Source organism: Mobula birostris, chromosome 7 (genome assembly GCF_030028105.1).
Source record: "Mobula birostris isolate sMobBir1 chromosome 7, sMobBir1.hap1, whole genome shotgun sequence".
Lineage (NCBI taxonomy): Eukaryota > Metazoa > Chordata > Chondrichthyes > Myliobatiformes > Myliobatidae > Mobula > Mobula birostris.
In genome coordinates, this window is record NC_092376.1 from 150440833 (window position 1) to 150456665 (window position 15833).

Here is a 15833-nt window from a genome sequence, read left to right on the forward strand (position 1 = left end):
AATAGTAGTAAGAAACTATCATTTGATAGCCCTCTATTTAAACAGTAGTATTTTTCTTAGAAATTGAGCTTTGATTGTAATGACGTAGAGCGGTAGCACAAATACTTCAGTGGAAGAAAGTACTGAGCAGCCTCTGGCATCTGAAGAAAGAAGATGTGACAATAGCATGTTTTTATCAAGGCTTCTTTCTGCCAGCTGGTAATGGGTTGATTTTTAGCTTAATTTGTTTGCTGCAGGAAATCAAAGTGGATGCACATGCCTGGAAGAATTTATCAGTCATTACTGTCAAAGAGGGAACTACTAGCTTGCATTTGAGAATAAAAGTCTATTTAGATATTCCTCTGACTCAAAGCATAGAGTCTCTGGTGTCAAATAAAGCACTATTATAACTAATGGGGAGCTTAGCACAGCTGTGGTAATTGCTGTGTTTCTCTTCATATTTAATGTGTCAGGGTTCTGCTTCTGTGAAGGAATCGATAACCTCATTACGGTATTGTTCCAGAATATTAGGACTAAATAAACGATTTCATGATCTTACTCATTATAAGAGCTTTAATTTCACTGCTATGATTTTCGGTCTGAATTTTGCTGACAAATGCTTGCAGTTTTGCGTTGCTGCAATTTTAGTGTACCTTTCCACTTCATGGAGTCACAAAGAAGTGCAAAACAGAAACAGGCCCTTTGGCCCATCTACTCCCTACTCCCATCAACCTGCACCAGGACCATAACCCTCCATTCTCCCTACCATCCATGTACCTAAACAAACTTTGCTTAAAAGCTGAAATCAAGCGTGCCAGCAGTACTTGTGAGTTCTGTGCTCTCACGACCCTCTGAGTGAAGGAGTTTCTGCTCATGTTCCCCTTAAACTTTCACCCATGCCCTCTGGTTGTAGTCCCACCCAACCTCTGTGGAAAAAGCCTGCTTGAATTTACTCCATACCCATCATAACTTTGTATACCTCTATCGAATCTGCTCTCAGTTTTTTTCCATTCCAAGGAATAAAGTCCTAACCTATTCAATCTTTACTTATAACTTGGATCCTTCAGACCTGGAAAAATCCGTGTGAATTTTCTCTGGAATCTTTCAACCTTATTTACAGCTTTCTGTAGGTAGGTGACCAAAACTGTGCACACTACTCCAGATTAAGCCTCACCAACGTCTTCTACATTCTCATCATTACATCCCATCTTCTGTACTCAGTACATTAATTTATGAAGGCCAGGGTGCCAATAGCTTACTTTACGACCCTATCTACCTGTGACACCATGTTTAATGAATTATATACCTATATTCCCAGATCCCTTTGTTCTAACACACTCGTCAATGTTCTACTGTTCACTGTATAAGACCTACCCTGGTTGGTCTTACCGAACTGCAAAACCTCACAATTGCCTGCATTAAATTCCATCTGTCATTTTTCATCTCATTTTTCCAGCTGATCCAGATCCCCCTACAAGCCATGATAGCCTTCCTTGTTGTCTACTACACCTCCAAATCCCTCTGCAGGCCATGACTGCATTCCTCGCTGTCCACTACACCTCCAACCTTCAATAACCCTAATGCCACCATACTCTTATAGGTAATATTTTACCCACTAAGTTAACCTTGTTAAAATTGTTAAACTTATTAGGTTTATCTCAGTCATTGTCTGAGGGAAATGTAGTTTCATATATTCAGTCTATTGGAGATTGGCCCTCATCTCCAATACAGTAAGAGAGCAAGTTCATTATATTGAAATATTTTTTAAAATTGCAGATGCTGGAAATGTAAAACAAAAACAGAAAACATTGGAAATCCAGAGCAGGCCACATTTCATGGAAGAGATGGTCAACATTTCAGGTTAAACCTCTCAACAGAACTGAAAACTAGACTAAAGTTCATCAAGCTGCAGGGGGGCGGGAGAGGGTGATGTCTTTGATAGGGTAAAACTGGGTGACCATGGGGATAAGCTGTAAACAAGATTATGTGGTCAATGAGTAAATGGGAGTAATTAGGAGATGTGAACATAGACAAAAAAATGTGAGAGTTGCCAAATGTGGAGCAGGGGATAAACCCAACAGGTCAAATTGAGCATGTCCTCTACTCACAGAGAAATAGAAAAAAAAACAGCTGAGTTAGTATTAGATGAATGACGAATTGGAAATCAAGTAACCTGAAGCTACGGAATCAATATTATTAAGTCCAGAAGGGTACAATGCTGGCAAAAGATGAATTGTTGTTCAAACTTGCTTTCGACCTCTGTGGCAAATGCAGATGAATACAGATAGGGCATGTCTGTATTCATCTGCAAGGGGATCACCCAATTTATGTTCTTTCCAGAATAGACACAACATTATGAACACCAAATGCAGTACATTAACTTGGAAGAACTGTAAATGAATTACTTCTTCACCTGGAAAGACTGGGTTCCTGGGTGATGGGAAGGGAAGGGAAGAGGTAAAAAGTGTTGCATAATCTGCAGTTGCAAGAGGAAGTGCTATAAGAAGGGGCATGTTCCTTTTCCACCGAGCGTGGAGGATATACCCAGCCAGTGTGAGGGCAAGAATCTAGACAAAAGAATGTGGGAGCTGTGAAATGCAGAGCAGCGGGAGAAGCCCAGCAGGTCAGAGTCAGAATCAGGTTTATTATCACCGGCATGTGTTGTGAAGTTATCCTATAGGAGACATCCTACTCCCTAATGCTACTCAAGCTACTTTTGTCTCACAGTTCTGACAAAAGGTTTCTAGCCCGAAACGTTGATGCTCTCTTCCCACAAGATCCAAGCCAAATTTGAGTTTATTGTCATAAGGACAAGTACATGCATGCACAGGTGCAATGAAATTCTTGCAGCAACATCAGAGGCACGTGGCATCAGATAACACACATTCACAAGATAAACAAATGATACATAAATTTTACAAAAACAATTAGATCAAATATTAACATGGTAAATCAAAGGTGGCGGGGGGAATCTAAAGTGAAACATAATGTTTGCTACAAAATCTAAACTAGAGGCTAAAGATGGATGCATTTGGTCATCCTGAAGCTACAGTACAGGTTAAAACTTAATTAAAAGGTCTGTGAAAGAATAATTATTTCTTGTTAAGTTACAAACTTTAATGGATAGAGGGTGCTGTTGCTTTGCTACTGATCTCCAACAGTATTTTTGTTTAAATGCTGCCACCTGATGGTGAGTAAAACATGCTCTCAGATTTAGTAATGATTAATGAAAGGAAGCATTTGCTTGCCTTAAAACAGCCCGCAAAAAAAGTGCGAATTTCTACAATTCCAACTTTGACATCAAAAGTTGGCAGCAACAGGTAGGCTGGTCAGTGTAATCAACCGGCATCTCAGAGCCAGCAAGCATAAGATAAAAGTAAGAAGTACAATTAAAAATAGACCATTTGTCTGCTTGTAACACACATCAAAGTTGCTGGTGAATGCAGCAGGCCAGGCAGCATCTGTAGGAAGAGGTGCAGTCGACGTTTCAGGCCGAGACTCTTCGTCAGGACTAACTGAAGGAAGAGTGAGTAAGAGATTTGAAAGTGAGAGGGGGAGGGGGAGATCCAAAATGATAGGAGAAGACAGGAGGGGGAGGGATGGAGTCAAGAGCTGGACAGGTGATTGGCAAAGGGATACGAGAGGATCATGGGACAGGAGGTCCGGGAAGAAAGACAAGGTGGGGGGGGGGAACCAGAGGATGGGCAAGAGGTATATTCAGAGGGACAGAGGGAGAAAAAGGAGAGTGAGAGAAAGAATGTGTGCATAAAAATGAGTAACTTTTCCTTTGCTACATCGACGACTGCATTGGCGCTGCTTCCTGCACGCATGCGGAACTCGTTGACTTTATTAACTTTGCCTCCAACTTTCACCCTGCCCTCAAGTTTACCTGGTCCATTTCCGACACCTCCCTCACCTTTCTAGATCTTTCTGTCTCTGTCTCTGGAGACAGCTTATCCACTGATGTCTACTATAAGCCTACTGACTCTCACAGCTATCTGGACTATTCCTCTTCTCACCCTGTCTCTTGCAAAAACACCATCTCCTTCTCGCAATTCCTCTGTCTCCGCTGCATCTGCTCTCAGGATGAGGCTTTTCATTCTAGAACGAGGGAGATGTCTTCCCTTTTTAAAGAAAGGGGCTTCCCTTCCTCCACTATCAACTCTGCTCTTAAACGCATCTCCCCCATTTCACGTACATCTGCTCTCACTCCATCCTCCTGCCACCCCACTAGGAATAGGGTTCCCCTGGTCCTCACCTACCACCCCACCAGCCTCCGGGTCCAACATATTATTCTCCGTAACTTCCGCCACCTCCAACGGGATCCCACCACTAAGCACATCTTTCTCTCCCCGCCTCTCTCTGCATTCCGCAGGGATCGCTCCCTACACAACTCCCTTGTCCGTTCGTCCTCCCCATCCCTCCCCAATGGATCTCCCTCCTGGCACTTATCCGTGTAAGCGGAACAAGTGCTACACATGCCCTTACACTTCCTCCCTTACCACCATTCAGGGCCCCAAACAGTCCTTCCAGGTGAGGCAACACTTCACCTGTGAGTCGACTGGGGTGATATACTGCGTCCGGTGCTCCCGATGTAGCCATTTATATATTGGCGAGACCCGACGCAGACTGGGAGACCGCTTTGCTGAACATCTACGCTCTGTCCGCCAGAGAAAGCAGGATCTCCCAGTGGCCACACATTTTAATTCCACATCCCATTCCCATTCTGACATGTCTATCCACGGCCTCCTCTACTGTAAAGATGAAGCCACACTCAGGTTGGAGGAACAACACCTTATATTCCGTCTGGGTAGCCTCCAACCTGATGGTACGAACATCGACTTCTCTAACTTCCGCTAAGGCCCCACCTCCCCCTCGTACCCCGTCTGTTACTCATTTTTATGCACACATTCTTTCTCTCACTCTCCTTTTTCTCCCTCTGTCCCTCAGAATATACCTCTTGCCCATCCTCTGGGTCTCCCCCCCTGCCCACCGTCTTTCTTCCTGGACCTCCTGTCCCATGATCCTTTGGTATTCCTTTTGCCTATCACCTGTCCAGCTCTTGGCTCTATCCCTCCCCCTCCTGTCTTCTCCTATCATTTTGGATCTCCCCCTCCCCCTCCCACTTTCAAATCCCTTACTCACTCTTCCTTCAGTTAGTCCTGAGGAAGGGTCTCGGCCTGAAACGTCGACTGCACCTCTTCCTACAGATGCTGCCTGGCCTGCTGCGTTCACCAGCAACTTTGATGTGTGTTGCTTGATTTCCAGCATCTGCAGAATTCCTGTTGTTATTTGTCTGCTTGTGCCTACTTTGCAATTCAGAAAGGTCATGATTAATTATTTTACACCAGAATTACATTGCTGTGCTAACGCTTGGTTCTCTGAACATTAAAAAAAACTCATTTGAATATACTGAATAAATGAACTTCCATAGCTTTCTTTGACGGAACATTCTAAAGATCCACTTGCTCTGTGAGTGAAGGGATTTTCATACCCATGAACATTACCTCATTTGTCTTTTGCACTAGTTTGTGATTTATAGTAATTCTTCATGCCTTGCACTGTACTGCTGCTGCAAAACAACAAATTTCAATACATGTCTGTGATAATAAACCTGTTTCTGATTGCCTAGTGGGCTTGACCACAAACTCCTCTAAAAATTCATCTCGATAGTTAGAGGTGCAGATGGAAGGTTCTGTGGTCGTGACAGAGAATCCAGGGTGGTTTGTTGCCTCCCGGGTGCCAGGGTCAAGGATGTCTCTGATCGATTGCATGACATTCTGAAATGGGAGGGTGACCAGCCAGATGTCGTGGTGCACATCGGTACCAATGACATAGCAAGGAAGAGTGAGGAGGTCCTGGAGAGTGTGTATAGAGAGCTTGGTAGGAAGTTGAAAAGCAGGACCTCAAGGGTGGTAATCTCAGGATTGCTACCTGTGCTAGGTGCCAGTGAGGGTAGGAATAGGATGCTGTGGAGGAGGAACAAGTGGCTGAGGAACTGGTGTAGGGGGCAGGGTTTCAGATTTCAGGATCATTGGGACCTCTTCTGGGGCAGGTGGGACCTGTACAAGAGAGACGGGTTACACTTGAACCACAGGGGGACCAATATCCTTTCAGGGAGGTTTGTTAGTGCTATTGGGGAGGCTTTAAACTAGATTTGCAGGGGTATGGGAACCAGAGTGCCAGAGCTGACAGTGTGACTGGGGTGAAAATAAATGATATTGAAAGTTTAAGCAAATCCGCTGATAGAAAGGTTGTGAGTGGTGGTAAAAATCTTCTGAGGTGTATATATTTCAATGCTAGGAGTATTGCGGGGAAGGCGGATGAGTTGAGGGCGTGGATTGACATGTGGAATTATGATGTTGTAGCAATTAGTGAAACTTGGCTACAGGAGGGGCAGGACTGGCAGCTTAATATTCCAGGGTTCCGATGCTTCAGATGTGATCGAGGCAGAGGAATGAAAGGTGGGGGAGTAGCATTGCTTGTTAGGGAAAATATTACAGCAGTGCTCAGGCAGGACAGATTAGAGGGCTTGTCTACTGAGTCCTTATGGGTGGAGCCGAGAAACAGGAAAGGTATGGCCACATTAGTGGGATTGTATTACAGACCACCCAATAGTCAACGAGACTTGGAAGAGCAAATCTGCAGAGAGATAGCAGGCAACTGCAGGAAACATAAAGTTGTGGTGGAAGGGGATTTTAATTTTCCATACATTGATTGGGACTCCCATACTGTTAGGGGTCTAGATGGTTTAGAGTTCGTAAAATGTGTTCAGGAAAGTTTTCTAAATCAGTATATAGAGGGACCAACTAGAGGGGATGCAATATTGGATCTCCTGTTAGGAAACGAATTAGGGCAAGTGACAGAAGTCTGTGTAGGGGAGCACTTTGGTTCCAGTGATCATAACACCATTAGTTTCAATTTGATCATGGACAAGGATAGATCTGGTCCTAGGGTTGAGGTTCTGAACTGGAAGAAGGCCAAATTTGAAGAAATGAGAAAGGATCTAAAAAGCGTGGATTGGGACAGGTTGTTCTCTGGCAAAGATGTGATTGGTAGGTGGGAAGCCTTCAAAGGGGAAATTTTGAGAGTGCAGAGTTTGTATGTTCCTGTCAGGATTAAAGGCAAATTGAATAGGAATAAGGAACCTTGGTTCTCAAGGGATATTGCAACTCTGATAAAGAAGAAGAGGGAGTTGTATGAAATGTACAGGAAACAGGGGGTAAATCAGGTGCTTGAGGAGTATAAGAAGTGCAAGAAAATACTTAAGAAAGAAATCAGGAGGGCAAAAAGAAGACATGAGGTTGCCTTGGCAGTCAAAGTGAAGGATAATCCAAACAGCTTTTACAAGTATATTAAGAGGAAAAGGATTGTAAGGGATAAAATTGGTCCTCTTGAAGATCAGAGTGGTCGGCTTTGTGCGGAACCAAAGGAAATGGGGGAGATCTTAAATAGGTTTTTTGCGTTTGTATTTACTAAGGAAGCTGGCATGAAATCTATGGAATTGAGGGAATCAAGTAGTGAGACCATGGAAACTGTACAGATTGAAAAGGAGGAGATGCTTGCTGTCTTAAGGAAAATTAAAGTGGATAAATCCCCGGGACCTGACAGGGTATTCCCTCGGACCTTGAAGGAGACTAGTGTTGAAATTGCAGGGGCCCTGGCAGAAATATTTAAAATGTCACTGTCTACAGATGAGGTGCCGGAGGATTGGAGAGTGGCTCATGTTGTTCCGTTGTTTAAAAAAGGATTGAAAAGTAATCCGGGAAATTATAGGCCGGTGAGTTTAACGTCAGAAGTAGGTAAGTTATTGGAGGGAGTACTAAGAGACAGAATCTACAAGCATTTGGATAGACAGGGGCTTATTAGGGAGAGTCAACATGGCTTTGTGCATGGTAGGTCATGTTTGACCAATCTGTTGGAGTTTTTCGAGGAGGTTACCAGGAAAGTGGATGAAGGGAAGGCAGTGGATATTGTCTACATGGACTTCAGTAAGGCCTTTGACAAGGTCCCGCACGGGAGGTTAGTTAGGAAAGTTCAGTCGCTAGGTATACATGGAGAGGTGGTAAATTGGATTAGACATTGGCTCGATGGAAGAAGCCAGAGAGTGGTGGTAAAGAACTGCTTCTCTGAGTGGAGGCCTGTGACTAGTGGTGTGCCACAGGGATCAGTGCTAGGTCCGTTGTTATTTGTCATTTATATCAATGATCTGGATGATAATGTGGTAAATTGGATCAGCAAGTTTGCTGATGATACAAAGATTGGAGGTGTAGTAGACAGTGAGGAAGGTTTTCAGAGCCTGCAGAGGGACTTGGACCAGCTGGAAAAATGGGCTGAAAAATGGCAGATGGAGTTTAATACTGACCAGTGTGAGGTATTGCACATTGGAAGGACAAACCAATGTAGAACATACAGGGTTAATGGTAAGGCACTGAGGAGTGCAGTGGAACAGAGGGATCTGGGAATACAGATACAAAATTCCCTAAAAGTGTCTTCACAGGTAGATAGGGTCGTAAAGAGAACTTTTGGTACATTGGCCTTTATTAATCGAAGTATTTTGCTGGAATGTTATGATGAGGTTGTATAAGGCATTGGTGAGGCCGAATCTGGAGTATTGTGTTCAGTTTTGGTCACCAAATTACAGGAAGGATATAAATAAGGTTGAAAGAGTGCAGAGAAGGTTTACAAGGATGTTGCTGGGACTTGAGAAACTCAGTTACAGAGAAAGGTTGAATAGGTTAGGACTTTATTCCCTGGAGCGTAGAAGAATGAGGGGAGATTTGATAGAGGTATATAAAATTATGATGGGTATAGATAGAGTGAATGCAAGCAGGCTTTTTCCACTGAGGCAAGAGGAGAAAAAAACCAGAGGACATGGGTTAAGGGTGAGGGGGGAAAATTTTAAAGGGAACATTACGGGGGGCTTCTTCACACAGAGAATGGTGGGAGTATGGAATGAGCTGCCAGACGAGGTGGTAAATGCAGGTTCTTTTTTAACATTTAAGAATAAATTGGACAGATACATGGATGGGAGGTGTATGGAGGGATATGGTCCGTGTGCAGGTCAGTGAGACTAGGCAGAAAATGGTTCGGCACAGCCAAGAAGGGCCAAAGGGCCTGTTTCTGTACTGTAGTTTCTATGGTTCTATGGTTCTATAAGCATTCTACAAATTCTTCTCTCTTGGGATCCAGTGCCAACCTGATTTTCTCAGTCTATGTGATATTGATGTCTGCCATGATGACTGTAACGTTGACTTTCTTACATGCCTTTTCTATCTCCTGTTGAAATTTGTACCCCACATCCTGACTACTATTTGGAGGCTGGTACTGTATATAACTCCCATAAGCGTCTTCTTATCCTTGCAGTCTTTGGCCACTGCTTGCTAAAGATTTGATTTCATTTTTTTCACTAACAGCACCATCCCAACCCCTCTGTCTTTTTGCTAGGATGTGTATCCTTGGATGTTTAGCTTCCAGCTGTAATCTTCTTTCAGTCACATACTCATACCCACATCTAACTCTGCTTGCTATAAGCTCATTTACCTTGTTCCTTTTACTGTACACACTCAAATATAGCACATTCCATCCTGTATTCACCAACCCCACCTTCTCAAATTTGTATCCTTTCTGCCTGAACTTAAATTCTTATTCCTTTCTAAACTTCGTCTTATTTTTCACTCCGGAGACTTCATTCCCTTGCACCCCCTCTATGCATACCTTTCCAATCCATTGAACTCACTGCCTACTATTTTGTTTAAAATCCTATCCACATTCTGAGTTATGCAATTCACAGGACCCTGGTCTCAGCATGATTCAGATGGAGTCTGTCCCATAGTAATAGCTCCCACTTTTCCCTAATACTGGTGCCAACACACCACAAATTCAAACCCACTTCTCCACACCAATCTTTAAGCCACCACACATTTAACTCTTTTGTTGTCTCTGTGCCAATTTGCACATAGCTCAGGTAGCAATTCAGAGATTACTAGCTTTTTGAATGTGCTTTTTATTTAGTCCCTGACTGCTCAAATTCCTTCAGCAGAATCTCTTTATTCTACCTGCATCATTGGTACCCATGTGGACTACAATTACTGGATTTTTCCCCTTCCACTTCAAATTCCAGATTAGATGAGGTGCCCCAAACTCAAGCACTTTGGCAGACAACATAGCCTTCAAGACTCTTAATCCCTGCAACTGAGAATTATATCTAGTCCCTTGATTATACTATCCCCAGTTATAACGATATTTTTCTCCCCCTTGTTGAAAGTCTCCCTAAACAATGGTCCTCATCCTGACGAAGGGTCTCGGCCTGAAACGTCGACTGCACCTCTTCCTACAGATGCTGCCTGGCCTGCTGCGTTCACCAGCAACTTTGATGTGTGTTGCTTGTTGTGCTCATCCTGGGGCTGCATTCCAACCTGCACAGGCAGCAAGATTGTCAGACCTGTTGGACGAGTTTAAGGATTGAGCTGCTTCCAGCACTCTCTCTTGGATCCCCCAACTTGCCCCTTGTCCCTGACCATAGACCAAATTAGATGCAGTTAATCTAATACGTGACTGCCTCCTAAAGCACAGATTTTAATTGTTATGTTACTCTGAAGTTCCTGGTGCTGTTAATTTACATAGAAACATAGAAAACCTACAGCACAATACAGGCCCTTCGGCCCACAAAGCTGTGTTGAACATGCTCTTATTTGAGAAATTACCTAGGGTTATCCATAGCCCTCTATTTTTCTGAGCTTCATATACCTATCCAGGAGTCTCTTAAAAGACCCTATCATATCCGCCTCCACCACCGTTGCTGGCAGCCCATTCCACGCACTCACCAATCTCTGCGTTTGAAAAAAACTTACCCCTGTTATCTCCTCTGTACCTACTTCCAAGCACCTTAAAACTGTGCCCTCTTATGCTAGCCATTTCAGCCCTGGGGAAAAGCCTCTGACTATCCACACGATCAAAGCTTCTCATCATCTCATACATCTCTATCAGGTCACCTTTTCAAATGTTTCAAAAAAATATTACTTGTGGAGTAAGGAAAATTAAAATTTGATCAAAGGACATTCTCTTTGTACAACAGAGCTGATAATAGATTACGGTCACTATGAAAGGCAAGTCTTTGAATCTATCTTATGAAGTTCAGATTTGATTTGGCAAAAAGCAAGCAAATAAATTTATTGTCAGATTATCCAAATAAAGACATAGTTCCAGTCAAATATGGAAGGAATCATCGTAATTCATGACTTTTACCCTCCCTAATGTATCATAGTTTGAAGCTCAGCTTCCAGGCATTAAGTTTGAACCTGAGTTCCTTAAGCAACCACAGTGGAGTCAACAGGTTTCCCATCATGCAGCTACAACACATCATCTGATCCTATATCCCTCATTTGTTTAATTAGTTGTCATTTGGTGTCTTTTTTTGTTTTAATTACTGTCTTGTCAGTAACAGCATTTAAATCTCAGCTATAAGCCCACTAGGAATTCATCCATCTAAGTAGTTTAAAGAGGAAAGGTTAAGGGCCAGCAACACACACAAAATGTTGGAAAAACTCAGCAGGCCAGGCAGCATTTTGTGTGTGTTGCTTGGATTTCCAGCATCTTCAGATTTTCTCTTGTAAGGGCCAGGACTGCCCTCTCCAAAACCTCTTGAGTCAAAGTCCCACTGAGTCAATCCTACAATAGCCCCTCCACTAGAGCATACTCTGTTTCTATTGCAGCTACTACTCAATTAGCCAATAAGCCAATGAATGAGACTTGCAGTTTCTCTAACAAACTTCTCCCTAGCGTCCAGTCTTGAAAAATGTTCTACCCCTTCACTTAAACATTGGTTATGTTTTGAACCCTTTGTAAACTTTATATCACTGGCTCTCTATTCTCCTACCATTCATGGATCAGGGCGAATCAGACCTGCTGCAACCTTGACCTTCGCTGATGATACTACAGTGGCTGGCTTCATCTGCACCTATGACGAGACATTGCACCAATGGCATTCAGAGGAACTATAAGATATATAGGAGCAGAATTAGGCCATTCAGCCCATCGAGCCTGTTCTGCCAATCTATCGGGGCTGATTCTGGATCCCACTCAACCCCATACACTCGCCTTCTCGCCATATCCTTTGATGCCCTGACCAATCAGGAAATTATCAACTTCCACTATAAATATACCCATGGACATGGCCTCCAGTGCAGTCTGTGGCAGGGCATTCCACAGATCCACTACTTTGGCTATAAAAATTCCTCCTTACCTCTGTTCTAAAAGGTCACCCCTCAATTTTGAGGCTGTGCCCTCTAGTTCTAGATGCCCCCACCATAGGAAACATCCTCCCCACATCCACCCTATCTAGCCCTTTCAACATTCAGTGGTTTCAATGAGATCCCCCTGCATTTTTTTTGATTCCAGTGAGTACAGGCCCAAAGCTGCCAAACGATCGTCATATGTTAATCCCTTAACTGAGCCTGGTTTTGGGGTGCAGAAGGGAAAGAAGAAGATGAGGAATGCAGTAGTCATAGGGGAATCCATAGTGAGGGGAACAGACAGGAGGTTCTGTCAGCCTGATAGAGATACCCGTATGGTGTATTACCTCCTAGGTGCCAGGGTACGGGATGTCTCAGATCAGGTGCAGAGTACTCTGAAGGCCGAGGGTGAACAGCCAGAAGTCTTGGTTCATGTCAGTACCAATGACATAGGTAGAAAAAGGGAAGAGGTCCTGAAGAGACAATTCAGGGAGTTAGGTAGAAAGCTGAAAAGCAGGACTTCCAGGGTAGTAATCTCAGGATTGTTGCCTGTGCCAGGTGATAACGAGCGCAAGAATAGCATGATCAGGCATGTTAATGCGTGGCTGAGAGACTGGTGTAGGGGGCGGGGCTTTGGGTTCTGGGATCATTGGGATCTCTTCTGGGCGAGGTACAACCTGTACAAGAAGGATGGGTTACACCTGAACACAAAGGGGTCCAATATCCTAGCAGGTAGGTTTAATACAGCTGTTGGGAGGGTTTAAACTAATTTGGCAGGGGAATGGGAACCAGAGTGATAGGGCTGAGGAAGGGGAAAACCGACCTAAATCAAAGATAGCGTGCAACAGAGGTGTTAGAAAGGACAGGCAGGAGATGAGGCATAATCACAGCCAGTGGGATGAGTTACAGGGCAATAGAGGCATGCTGCAGTTAAAACAGAGAGCAACAAATACTGGACTGAAAGTGTTATCCTTGAATACATGCAGCATAAGAAATAAAATGGACGATCTTGAAATTCAGCTACAGATTGTCTAGTATGACATTGTGACTATCTCTGAAACTTGGCTAAAGGATGGCTGCCATTGGGAACAGAACGTCCAAGGATATACGGTGTATCAGAAAGATAGGTTAGCAGGCAGAGCGGTGTTTGGGAAGTTGTTGGAATCGATTGTTAGGGGTGAAATTATGGAGTACCTGGAGGTACATGACAAGATAGGCCAAAGCCAGCATGGTTTCCTGAAAGGACGATCCTGCCTGACAAACCTACTGCAATTTTTGGGGGAAATTACAAGCAGGGTACACAAAGGAGATGCAATAGAAGTGGTGTACTTGGATTTTCAGAAGGCCTTTGACAAGGTGCCACACATGAGGCTGCTTAGCGAGATAAGAGCCCATGGAATTACAGGGAAATTACTAGCATGGGTGGAGCATTGGCTGATCGGCAGAAAACAGAGAGTGGGAATAAAGGGATCCTAATCTAGCTGACTGCTGGTTACCAGTGGAGTTCCACAGGGGTTGGTGCTGGGACCGCTGCTTTTTATGTCAATGATTTGGACTCTGGGATTAATGGATTTGTGGCTAAATTTGCTGATGATACAAAAATAGGTGGAGGAGCGAGTAGTGTTGAGGAAACAGACAGCCTGCAGAGAAACTTAGATAGTTTAGCAGAATGGGCAAAGAAGTGGCAAATGAAATACAACGTTGGGAAGTGTATGGTCATGCACTTGGGTGGAAGAAATAAACAGGCTGACTACTATTTAGATGGCAGACTACAATTTAGATGGAGAGATAATTCAAACTGCAGAGATGCAAAGAGTCCTTGTGCAGGATACTCTAAAGGTTAATGTCCAGGTTGAGTAGGTGGTGAAGAAGGCGAATGCAATGTTGGCATTCTTTTCTAGAGATAAGAGCTGGGATGTGATGTTGAGACTCTATAAGGCACTTGTGAGACCACACTTAAAATACTGTGTGCAGTTTTGAGCTCCTTATTTTAGAAAGGATATACTGACATTATGCCCTGGGTATGACTCTAAACTGCAACCGGTGATGAGGCTCTGATTGGGGACTTTCAGAGCTTTGGGGAAAGTGGAGTTACCCTTAGTCATTCATTGCTCCCAGGGCTGTTCTGACCCAGAACAGTAGCAACCTTATATTCCGTCTGGGTAGCCTCCAACCTGATGGCATGAACATAGACTTCTCAAACTTCCGCTAATGCCCCACCTCCCCCTCGAATCCCATCCATTATTTATTTATATACACACATTCTTTTTCTCTCTCTCTCCTTTTTCTCCCTCTGTCCCTCTGACTATACCCCTTGCCCATCCTCTGGGATTTTCCCCCCTCCCCCTTGTCTTTCTCCCTAGGCCTCCTGTGCCATGATCCTCTCATATCCCCTTTGCCAATCACCTGTCCAGCTCTTGGCTCCATCCCTCCCCCTCCTGTCTTCTCCTATCGCTTTGGATCTCCCCCTCCCCCTCCCACTTTCAAATCTCTTACTAACTCTTCCTTCAGTTAGTCTTGACGAAGGGTCTCGGCCTGAAACGTCAACTGTACCTCTTCCTAGAGATGCTGCCTGGCCTGCTGCGTTCACCGGCAACTTCGATGTGTGTTGCTTGAATTTCCAGCATCTGCAGAATTCCTCGTGTTTACGACCTCAAATGACAACAGCTATGGTACAGACGGATGAACATTTGGGAAGAGAAATGGCGATTTCTTCAGTTCGTCCAACAAAAGGCAATAGCAAACCACCGTTGCTAGATACTAGGTTTCCTAGAATCTATTTGCTACGAAAACCATGGTCAAAATCACAAAATGTATCGCTACTGCTCATAAAATTCAAGTAACACAAAAGAAAATTATTGCCACTTGGAATGTAAGAACCCTATATCAAGCAGGAAGATTGGACAATGTGATAAATGTGATAATAGAATCTGTTGAAGATGATAGCAATTATGTAGAAATGAAGTTTAACTCTCTGAAAGATGCCTTGGTAGAATCAGCAAAGTCAATGATTCCTAAAAAAGAAAAAAAGCACAAAGAATAAATGGATGACAGATGAAATCAAAAATCTAATGGAAGAAAGGAGACTGAAGAAAGCAAATCCTATGGAATATAATTCCTTAGATTAAAAAAGTTAAAGCTTATGTCAAAAAGCCAAAGAAGAATGGTTAAACCAGGAATGTGAGCAACTAGAAAGAATCCCTATTATTGATCTAAAAAAGGTACATCAACAAATCAAGAATATTACTGGTAAAAAGCTCTTCTGTTCTTCAGGTGGATGTTTGAAAGCAAAGGATGGTACCATTATCATGGAAAAAGATGAGATTATGAACAGATGGACTGAGTATATTCAAGAATTGTTTGAAGACGATTGAGGCGAAAAACCAGAAATTAAGAAAAACATTGAAGGTCCAAGTTTTTTAAAATCTGAAGTTCATAATGCAATAAATAGATGAAGATAGGAAAGGCAGCAGGTCCTGACGAATTAGTAATAGAACAAATTATCACCTTTGAAGATTGTGGAATTGAAAAACTTAGTGATTTAACCAATGACATTTATGAGGCTGGAATAATTCCAGAAGAAATTAAAAAATCAGTATTTATCACTCTTCCTAAGAAACC